Raw genomic sequence first — 12,075 nt, 5'->3', positions numbered from 1 at the left:
ACATATACATGTGCATACACACAGCATGCAAATATAATGCATAATTAAATAAATGGGAAAGAACAAATGTTTGTAAATTAGCATTAAGGTGGAATCCACCTATTTTGTCCTGTTTAGTAACTGACAGCCCTCTACCCAAATCCATTTGTCACAGCATCATACACAAGGCTTGGACTGCCCTTAGTGATTGGAAATAAACCCTGGAAAATGTGAAAAGAGAAGATGATAAATGGCACTGCTTGTTCCTTAAAATTAAACAATTGCAAACACCACAAGCCTGTGCACTTGTGATATTTATGGAAAGAAGGAATGAGACAGTGATTATAAAATAAGAAGCCAAGACTTCTCCTAATAAGGAAAAGTGGGTGAGTTCAGCCATACAAATGCTAGGTGTTCTGTGCAATTCATACAGGAGGAGTCTGCTTTTATCATGGTTGTGCTACCCTGTTAAAAACCTGTCCTACTTTCTTTTTTTTTTTTTTTGGTTCCGGTCGTGGGGCCTGAACTCTGGGCCTGGGCGCTGTCCCTCAGCTCTTCAGCTCAAGGCTAGCGCTCTACCACTTGAGCCACAGCGCCACTTCCGGCTTTTTTCTTTTTGCTTATGTGATGCTGAGGAATTGAACCCCGGGCCTCAGGCATACAAGGCAAGCGCTCTACCACTGAGCCACCTTCCCAACCCCACCTGTCCCACTTTCTGCATTGGTTGGTTGCTAGGTCTCTCACTGGTTATAGCAAACATACAAAAATGCTGTGTATGCATGTATTTACCAAAACTTTATAGTGACTTGAGTTTTAGTCTATTAAAAATGGGAATGCATTTTTTCATGTGGTTTTTTTTTTGCCATAACATCCTGGATATAACCTTCTTAGACCTAGAAGTGAATGCTAATACAAATTTTATATGTTTGTATTTTGCCTTTTTTGAAAGAGATCTTTTTAGTAGATGACACATCCAATTTTACTTCAAGAGATCTTCCCTTCTACAGATATCTGGTGCCATTTTTTTTTTCTGTAGAGGTAGGCTTTCATTTCAACAGAGGCTTCCTGGAGTTGCTGGCAGGCAGGACTCAAAGGCTGGAGGAATGTCTTCTAGCCTGATGTAAAAATGGAGTCATTATCCTAATACTAATATTAGCCTAGTAGACTTTGAATTTTTTTTAATTATCATTTCTTTTCCAGGGAACATTTGGCAATAAAAGCAACTCAGTTTCTTGAAGTAAAGCTCATTTGTGGACTAGGATTATAGCTACAATGCTGGAAGTAACGTGTATATATGAAATACAGATGGTGGTTAATGTGAAAAAATCTATTCAAGAATCACATGTGATTGCAAAAGTGACCTCCCTAATACTGTCCTTAAGTTTGTTAACAGTGGATTGCATGAGTTGCTTCTCTTCTATATGTTAATCTTGTAGTTGTACTGATGATTGAGTTTAGAAATTGCTTTACAGTTTATTATTTCCATATAAAAAATTCTTAGTATCAGTTACCAACAGTCTGAAGATTTCACAGTATCTTTTCCTATCTAATCTTTTCAACTTTGTTTCTAAGCACTGTATTGTAAATCTGTTTTAGTTGTTGTTGGTCATGGGGCCTGAACTCTGGGCCTGGGAGCTGTCACTGCGCTCTTCAGCTCAAGGCTAGCGCTCTACCACTTGAGCTACAGCACCACTTCTGGTTTTCTAGTGGTTTATTGGAGATAAGAGTCTCACGGACTTTCCTGCCCGGGCTGGCTTTGAACCACGATCCTCAGATCTCAGCCTCCTGAGTAGCTAGGATTACAGGCGTGAGCCACCGGTGCTTGGCTGGCCATCATCCATTTCTAATTAAATAGGGATCCTCTCAGGATCGATGTCTCCACTAGCTCATCAGCTCTAATATTTTTTCCTATCTCTTCACTTTGGCCATACAGGTTCCTGGGGTTATCATGAATACAACAGGTATTATATAATTTTCACATTAGGATGATCATCTGTCCTTGTCTACAATTTCTCAAACACTATCCTAGCTTAAAGAATGTCTGCAGTTGCAGAGTCGATGCTCAAAATCACATATCAAGTAATGAACAGAAGGGACCACACATGATCTATTTCAAACTATGCATATAAACCTCACATCTTACTAGATGTGTCCAGAAAGTTAAAAAAAATTAGGAACTAATGAACCAATTCATTTTTTACTTTTTTAATTAAGTAAACTTTTGATCTAATAATTCAATACTATGGATTCAGTTCAACTGTCTATATAGCTAGTTCTAATAAACCTGGGCTAACAATGCAGTAGAACAGTTTTTTCCAGGAAGCTGAAAATGAATGTTTATGAATGACCTTTGAGTGAAAACAACCCTATCCCTTCTATTATGATGAATCAAATTAAGCCTGATTCACACACTCAGGCTGGAGTCAGCCAGAGTAGTACAGATGATTATACCCTTATAACATGTCATGATGTAAATAAAAGGGGCTTACACAAGTTTCTTTGCAGACCTTCTCCCTTTTCTGAAACATGAGAGAAAACTGAAATGCAGAGCCACACTTGCATGGTGCTATTCCATGCCTATTCTTGGAACACATGTTCTGGCTTAAATCCTCAGGGGAAAAGAAAAGAAAAGGAAGGAAGGAAGAAAGGAAGGAAGGGAGGGAGGGAAGGAGGGAGGGAGGGAGGGAGGGAGGGAGGGAGAAAGAAACTGAGAGTGCTACAGTCAGAAGAAATTTTGCATTCAAATGTGTAGCCAATTTATATAGCTAAATTAGTTTTAAACCAATTTAAAGAATCAATGAAGGAACAATTCAGATAAAAGCTACTTTAGTAACAAAATTACAATAAAATTTAAAGCTACAGTGAGAATAAAGGTCCTGCTGAAGTCAGGGTTCTTAATCTTTCTGTGTGTCAAAAACCTAGTGAAAATCTGAAGAAAGTAACAATCTCTCTCCTCACAATAATGCAACTAAACATGCCCATGTGCAGTTTTCTATCAACTGAAAAATAGAGCCAGACATGGTGACTCATGTCTATAATCCCATCCCAGCTACAGAGGAGGCAAAGGTGGGAGGATTAAGAAACTAATAGCATAAAGGGCTGAGTGTCTGCCTTAAATGTTAAAGCTCTTGTCTAAGCAAGTACATGGCTCCTGGTTCACACTTCTTACAATGGACACACATGCACAAGCACACAAACACACAGTTATTTTTCCACACTCAAAACCAACATATAAACCTTCTTTGTAATTTACATTAAGAGTCTCTGTCTTAAACGAATTCTCTTAATGGTGATACAAAGATTTGGCTAAGTAAACCCTCCCATAGCTAACAATGATAAAACATGGGATGGAAAGGGGAAACAAAGGAGGAAGCAACAATGTTTGATAAGAAATGTACTCATTATCTTGCCCTTGTAATTGTAACCCCTCTGTACAGTATTTTCACAATAAAAAAATGGAGAAAACATTTAAGGAAACTAAAGGAATTGTAGGAACTCTAAAACAAGACACATAAACTCTGATAACCATAAAATTGAGGAGTAAGAAATGTGTGAGTGCCATTTTCTGGTCCAACAGAACTTCTCTACAAACTAACATAGGTTAGTTGGATGATGAATGATAAAAATTAATTTCTCACAGTTCTGGAGGCTTGGAAGTTCATAATGAGTATTTCCACAGGTTAGATGTCTAGTGGATGAGCATCTGCCTCTTGGCTCATAGAAAGTTGTCTTCCTCCCCCCCCCTCCCATAACCTTACATAGAACAAGGAGCAAAGGAATCATAGTCCATTGGCCTAATCACTCCACAGGCTATGAGCATATGAATGTAGGGAAAAACTCAAACATACACAGTCTATACACTGTACTCAAAAACCAATTCAGCCTTCCTCTCTTGTCAGAACAGTAGCAAGGAAAAGAGCTCAATATTGAAAACTCATCTAAGAAATCTAAAGAGAATCCACAGACAAGAGAATCTAGAATGATAATCTAAGCTTTCATATACTTTCTACACAAATGGCTGACTGATCCCTTGTTTGCTTTAGAGTAAAAAAAATAAGCAAGCATACCCAGAGAAAAATGAGTGGCCAGAGAAAAACCTACCATTCAATGAGCTTGCTACACCGAATCAATTTTTTTCTGCTCATGTCATTGAGAACGTTTTTCAGAGCACAGGCAAGTGAAGAGGCAGAGAATCGAAGCCATACTAAATTTGAAATGTCCAAGCACAGAGACCAAGTCTGCTTGAGATGCTAAAAATAGAGATTTCCCAGAAAGATCCATAGGGAAGGTAAACCCTTCATAGCATAAAATTTTCCCAGCTCCTTGATTGCATGCTAAATTATGCAACCACGACAGACCAACAAGGAACTAAGTTAAAAAGCAAATACAAATTGAAGCAGATGTGTCAGATACTGTGTAGCTATATGTGGCTTCAGTGACAGGCCATTAGGAAGGTAAATCATATGTCATTTTAGTTTCCCACATGTTTAAACATAGCCAACAAAGCCACCAGGATCCATGACTGAAGGAAGCTATTGTGTGCATTTAATGTCCAGATAAACACATTATGTGGATTTATAACTTATCCTTAGAAACCTAACCATCAAGAATTGTTATTTCCTTTTAGACACAAACCACTTATTTACAATGTTTACTTTTTACATATTAAAGCTTATCCTAAGGAAATGCTAATGAGGGTGATTTTTTAGTCTCCCTTTCTTTTTCCCAGCCATTTGTGGAATGTTTATTTGTTTCTTCCAGGAGAGTTTGCTGCTCACTGTTGCTATGACAAATCCAAAACTATCTTAAGAAACTCATACTTGCAATATCACAATGACATTTAGTTTTATTTTTAAAATGGAAAAAAAGTCTTTCTAAAACTTGGCCATTTCCTTTCATGCGAACTATTGGTAGTTCCTATGTTCATTTTTTTTTTTGCTTGCTGAAAAATAAACATAAGTCATAGAACAATAAGTTAAATTGTCTATAAAATTTACTAATTGACAGTTGGACATAAATTTTGGTCTCTGTTTCTCTTCAAGGCAAAATATATTACATAACATTTTGGCATCTACAGTTCCTTTCCCAATGAACTCTGTTGTATAAATAGCCTTTCTCATTGTCTGTTGGATAACTTTTCCTCTTTTTTGGGGGGGGGTTCCAGTTGTGGGGCCTGTACTCTGGGCCTAGGCGCTGTCCCTTAGCTATTCAGCTCAAGGCTAACGCTCTACCACTTGAGCCACAGCGCCACTTCTGGCATTTTTCTTTTTGCTTATGTGGTGCTGAGGAATCGAACCCAGGGCCTCAGGCATGCAAGGCAAGCGCTCTACCACTGAGCCACCTTCCCAGCCCCAACTTTTCCTCTTTTCTGAAGGAAAAAGTTATCTATCAATATGTTTCATGGAAATCACCATATGACTCATTAAATTTACCTACAACTATGCTACAGCATTTGATCCACTACTCCTTGTATTTATTAGTAACCCTAATGTATCAGTATATTATTATTTTAGCGCTACTATCAGTAAGAGAACTTGAGAATATTTGCAGTTATTCACATCTAGTCTCCAAAGTAGTTTTTTTTTTTCATTTCTTGATCCTCCAGTATTTACTTTGATATCTTTTAACATTTTTATCTTAAATATCTGTGTAGGTTTAGAGTATGCAAAATAAAGTTTACCTACACCCAAACTTCTTGTGAATAACTGAATTTTAGATAACGGTGTATAAAATGATGGAACATTATAGACAATAAAAACAGGCACATTTTAGAGGTAAATTATTTGGAAGAAAGAAATGGTATATGATGATTCAGCCTCTTTATGACATTCAGTTTGAAAGCATTGTAAAATATATTGTTTCTTTGGTGACTAAAATCCTAATAGGGAAATTTCAGATTTTCAGTACCCTAAACCAAGAATCCAGAGTTTAAAGCAATCATAGTCACAATATATGTGTGGAAGCCTGGGAGGGCAAGTATTAGAGAGATATCTAAGTGTTGTGTTGTGCCAAACTTTGTCAGCTGTTTTCCTGGAGTACACAAGACAAAATCCATTGAGGATACAATACCACTAAAATTATACCTTGTTGGTTCAAAGGAAAAAGGTTACCTTTTTGAGTCTCGCCTTGTTAATTGCCTGCTGAAAGTAAAAGATTGGCATTCTTCAGAAGCGTATAGCAGAACCTAGAATCATTACAGCATTCAAACAAAAGGAGGAGACAACAATGCTTGATAAGAAATGTACTCATTACCTTGCTCGTGTAACTGTAACCCCTCCTCTGTACAGGATCCTCACAATAAAAAACTTATTTTAAAAAAATTGGCAAAGCTACACACATGAAGTCTTAAATGATTTCACAAAAAAGCTATAAAATATAAATCATATTCAAAAGTAAATATGAAATAATGAAAACCAATGGTGTGATAACACTGAAATCACAAAACAAGGATATTAGTAAACCATTCATGTGGTGTTCAAGAACACAAAGGATGAACTGGGGCATGACTCAAGTGGTAGAGGACCCAACTACCAAGACCAAAGATCTGAGTTCAAACTCAAGTATTGCCAACAAACAAACCAAAAATATAAAGGATAGCATGTTTACAATGAAAGAAAAGGTAGAAGGATCAAATGGAAAAATGGTATAATGTTAATTTCTTCTTGAATCCTATTAAAATGTCTGATTTTCCCCTAAATATCTGATATCTTTAAGCTTAAAGCTTCTTGGCCTGGTTGTACATATGTTCTTCTTTTTCCCTGACATCTTTTTTTTTTTTTTTTGCCAGTTGTGGGGTGAGAACTCTGGGCCTGAGCGATATCCCTCAGTTCTTCAGCTCAAGGCTAGGGCTCTACCACTTGAGCCATAGCGCCACTTCCAGTTTTTTCTGCTTATGTGGTGTTAAGGAATCGAATCCAGGGCCTCATGCATGCAAGGCAAGCACTCTATCACTGAGCCACCATCCCAGCCCTTTTGTGACATCTTTAACTATGTACATGAAGTCTTTACCATACTCAACTTACCCATCTACAGAATAAGCTACTCTTTACACTCATTTTCCATAACGTATCAAACATAACCATCAACCAAATAGTTGTGAATAATCATGAATACTTGGATAAACATATCCAATATGATATATAGATGCAGCTGGGAAGATATGTAAGTCTACCTAAAAGATAAGTGAAGAGCAATCTTTATCATTACTGAGAGATTTATGATAATAAAAAAGAGCCCTTGCACCACACATAACCCTACCATACTGCCTAATCTGACCTAGATTTCCTCTTTCTTTACTGAGTAATCATCTTCTGTTTATTTTTTTAAAAACTACATCATTTCTTCATCTCTTTCCAGATTTCTACATTGCACTACAATTCAGCTACTCTTTTATAGGTCTTCCCTTTGGTCTACATTCTAATCCTGAAATTTTCTCACTAGTTCATTAATATTTTACACAGGTGCTTGTATCATATTCTTGGCACTAGTCAAGATCTCTGTGGGCACACTGATTTGAGAGTCTGGCCATGACTTTTCCTAGAAAAACCATATAATCAAGCTTTGCTTCTGAAAAAGGTAAATGTAAAAGTATTTTAATTATTGAAATTTATTTTCACATTTATCATTTTTGTCACTATTCTTGCTTTTAAGACAATGTACTACTGTACATTTGTCTTTTAACTTTAAAATTTTTCCTTTTAACTCCAACAAAGCAAACAACTCAATGAGAACATGTCATAAATCTGTTTGTAGAATGAATAACCACTTGAAAGATGAGATTTGTCTCCATAGAATTGCTTTGTTTTCCATATTGCTTCATTGTTCTCCACAACATATCTACATTCTGTAGCTCCAGAATATATTAGTTATAAATGCAACATCTTTTTGGAATGCTTAAAGTAGGAAAATATTTAAATCATCAAATACTTATATTAGCTTTCAACAGCCTATTCTCTCTCTATATATTATCTTTTTATTTCCCTCTCTATAAATTCAAATGATTCTACTCGACTCTTGGCACTAAAATAACATTTTCTTTCCCTTCATGGACATTTGATTCAGATTAAATCCATGCCTAAATCTACTGAAGCAGTAGATAATTTAATTGGACTAAGAGAAGACAGCATCCACAAACATGTACATGTGGACATTCTCCAATAATTATATTTTATTCAGGGTTTAATTATGAAATAAAGTGGAGTGACAGATAAAGAACATTCAAATCACAAAGTAACTGTGCAAGTTTGAGAAATACAAACCTTTGTTCCAAAATCAAGTTACACAAAATCAAATGAAAATGTAGTTAGAGACAAACCAACCTTGAAAGTCTTTCTAGAAAATAAGTACTTAGTATACTATTTTCTAGTATTAGTCATATAACAGAAAGTCATATATTTATCTACCATATTTTGAGAAGTAAGTTAAACAAACATAATAATCATTCTCACTACTGATAGTCTTATACGAGTTTTTTAACACCGCCCTCCCACAGGTAGAATCAGAATTTCTTGAGTTAAAAGCTCAGAAACTAAATGGAAGTGTAAGTTTTACCAACACCTAAGTAATTTGTCTAGCTTTTCTGGAATTTTCACAGTAATATTGCTTTATGGAACATTTCATAGGAAAGCCATCAAGTGAATCATGAATGAACATCAGTCACCAGACAATAGTCAATAGTTGACGGGCACTCCCAGTAGAGCTACCTTCTGTGAAAGGTAGCATATCCAAGTTACAAGCACAACAGGAGGAAGCTCCCTACCATTGTGGAGGGTGCCACAGTTTCACAGTGCTAACTGAATGACTCCTCCCATAGTCTTGGAATATAGGTTTTCAGTTTTATCCATGAACAAAAATCAGGTTCACCCGGGATGATATAGCTCCTAAGAAGAACCATTAGATTTAAGCACAGTACAGTTGATTATGAGTCTAAAGAACTGATCATTATAAAATAATAATTTTAATTAAAAAGTCAACTTCCCACCCTTAAAATAAGATAAACTAGATGTACTAAACAACTTAAAATCCAATTGTTACATCCAATATCAGAAAGTAAAATTGGACAATATATTTGAAATGGCTATGAAACAATATACAATTTATATATCTAATGACATGTAAAGGTTCTAGGTGTCAACAGAAGCAAGAGATATCAACTATGATTTTGAAAGACCTAATACTTTAAATAGCTTTTTTTTAACTGCATGTTATTTTTTGTATGTTATATATGAGTACATATGTGCCTATAAGGAACGTATCAATAAAAATCATAGGAAATTAAAAATAATAGGAAATTAGGTAGGTGCTTTACACCTGTAATCCTTGCTAGTCAGGGAGCTGAAATCTGAAGATTTGAGTCAAAGCCAGTCTGAGGAGCAAAGTTTATGATACTCTTATCTCTAATTAACCACCAAAAAGCCAGAAGTAGATATATGGCTCAAATAGTAGAGTGCTAGTCTTAAGAGAGAGAGAAAAAAAAAAGCTCAGGGACAGTGCACAGAAATTAAACCTATTCCTAGAAGAAAACTCAAGGGCAAATTAAGATAAATGAATGTTCAATTTTACCAATGAGAGAGAGAGATGAAAAATATAGCAGTAGAGATTAATTTTCAATTATATTATTAAGGTTTTAAAGAAATATATATAATGGTAAAGGTACTAAAAATATGACCTTCATTGAATACTGATAAACTGGTAAAACCAAGTAGGGGTCTGTTTGACAATGTGTTTTAAAAGTATCTTCCATTCAAAATGTAAGTTCAATAATATGATGTTTTATAATGCCAATGGTAAAATCTTCACAATGTGCATACAGCAACAAAACTCACACACATGTGTTTCTTTATAGAACTTCAGTCATTCTGGATAAAAATAAAAAATTTCTTAATATATGATCAAAAATACTTTTCTTTTTGTGAACTTTGTGTTATTACTTTCCTTCTCACTGTTTGTTTTCTTTGATAACTTTTCTTCCTGTTCTCATATTTTTACTACATACAAATTAACTTAGGCTAGGGCTGGGAAGGTGGCTCAGTGGTAGAGCGCTTGCCTCACATGCATGAGGCCCTGGGTTCGATTCCTCAGCACCACATAAACAGAAAAAGCCGGAGGTGGCACTGTGGCTGAAGTGGTAGAGTGCTAGCCTTGAGCTGAAGAGCTGAGGGACAGTGCCCAGGCCCTGAGTTCAAGCTCCACAACTGACAAAAATAAAAAAAATAATATACACAGTAGTAATAAGTAAACAGTAGCAATGAATGTCAGGTACCCACGGCTCACACCAGTAATCTTAGCTACTCAGGAAGCTGAGATCTGAGAATCATGCTTTGGGGTCAGGCAGCTGGGACAGGAAAGTTTGTAACTCTTATCTCCAACTAACCAGCAAAAAGTAGGAAGTGGAGCTATGGCTTAAGTGATAGAGTGCTAGCCTTGAGCATAAAAGCTCAAAGATGATGCCCAGACCCTAAATTCAGGTCCCAGGACCTGCATGCGCGTGTGCGCACGCACACACACACACACACACACACACACACAGAACAGCAATGAAGGTATACTTTTTCTGTTGATTTTAATGACAGTGAAATTTTTCTTTGACAGTACTGGAGTTTGAATTTAGTGCTTCCTAGAAAGGTGCTCAACTAGTAGAGTCATGTTTCCAGCCTAATGTGAAGTTAGTTTTAATGTATTTGGCAGCCCATAAAAACAAATTCAACTAAGTTTATTCTAGAAATATATGTTAAAAGTATACTGAGACTATCAAAAAACAAGTAATACTTTAGAGAAAGAGGAGCTAGAAAATTATGGCTCATTTTAAAATTACTTATACATAAAAACCTAAATACACATGGTATTAGAGAAAATTCTTTTTTTTTTTTGGTCCGGTTGTGGGGCCTGAACTCTGGGCCTGGGCACTGTCCCTCAGCTCTTCAGCTGAAGGCTAGCGCTCTACCACTTGAGCCACAGCGCCACTTCCAGCTTTTTTCTTTTTGCTTATGTGGTGCTGAGGAATCGAACCCAGGGCCTCAGGCATGCAAGTCTCTACCACTGAGCCACCTTCCCAGCCCTAGAGAAAATTCTTTAGTGCCAAAATATATTGTAGCACTAGTGAATAATATTAACTTGAAGTAAAGCTGACTGCTCTCTGGAGACAATAGATCTTCAAAGATGGATAGATTTAAATGGACAGATAACAAGTTATTTTTGAGCCTAGAGAAGGAAAAGTAAAGACATGGAAACTGTATTGTCAAGGCTTATTCAAAGACTAGACAGTTCAGTCTTAATGGTAGAAAGAGTAGGCATTGCTCTTCCCATACACATTAACCCAGCTTGACCTGTTGATGAGCCATACTTCTGCTGGCCATTAGAACTGTCAGAGCTTATAACAGATCAGAGTTTGTGCTCATTCTTTATTGCAACACAAACCTCTTCTCCTGAGTTCCCTTATCAAAGGTCCATACTCTTAGTTTTGTATCTTGACTTTTTGTGCACTTTGGGATCTTTCTAATTATTTTTCTGATCTCTTGTTTCCTTGCCTGTTAAATATGTTTCATGACCTTACATACTTTTTATCATTGGCTTTACTATCAACTTTCATTACAAGAAAATCTTTATTAAATATTTTATTAATTCTTTACAATGATTTTATTAAACATTTTATTGTTTATGATGGTATGACTATGTTGCCCCTCTTCTTGAGAATGAAAACCCTCTGCACAATACACAATTAGTTGTGGTTGGATAAAGTTGTAAGACTGAATGAGAAATTATTCTTCAGCAGAAAATTCTTAAGAGTATGTTAGAAGACAGAGGTACAGAATAACTAAGAGGCAACTATTGGAGTTTGACCTCTGAATCGTATACTTGCTTAGCATGTTTGCTTATAGTTGGTGCTATACCACCTGATTCACATTCCAATCTCAGTATTCACTGGATGTTTTGTAGATGGAGTCTTGTGAACTTTTTTTCACTTCAAATTGAAGTGATATCCTGAATAATGAAGATTATAGGCATGAACCACTGGTGTTCAGTTCAAGGGGAAATTTTACATTAAAATACCTTTTACTTTAGATTTGCTTTGTTTGAGCAGGCCTTGCGGTGTAGCTG

Source organism: Dipodomys ordii, unplaced genomic scaffold (assembly GCF_000151885.1).
Source record: "Dipodomys ordii isolate 6190 unplaced genomic scaffold, Dord_2.0 Scaffold93, whole genome shotgun sequence".
Taxonomy (NCBI): Eukaryota; Metazoa; Chordata; class Mammalia; order Rodentia; family Heteromyidae; genus Dipodomys; species Dipodomys ordii.
This window is presented reverse-complemented; position numbering follows the sequence as displayed.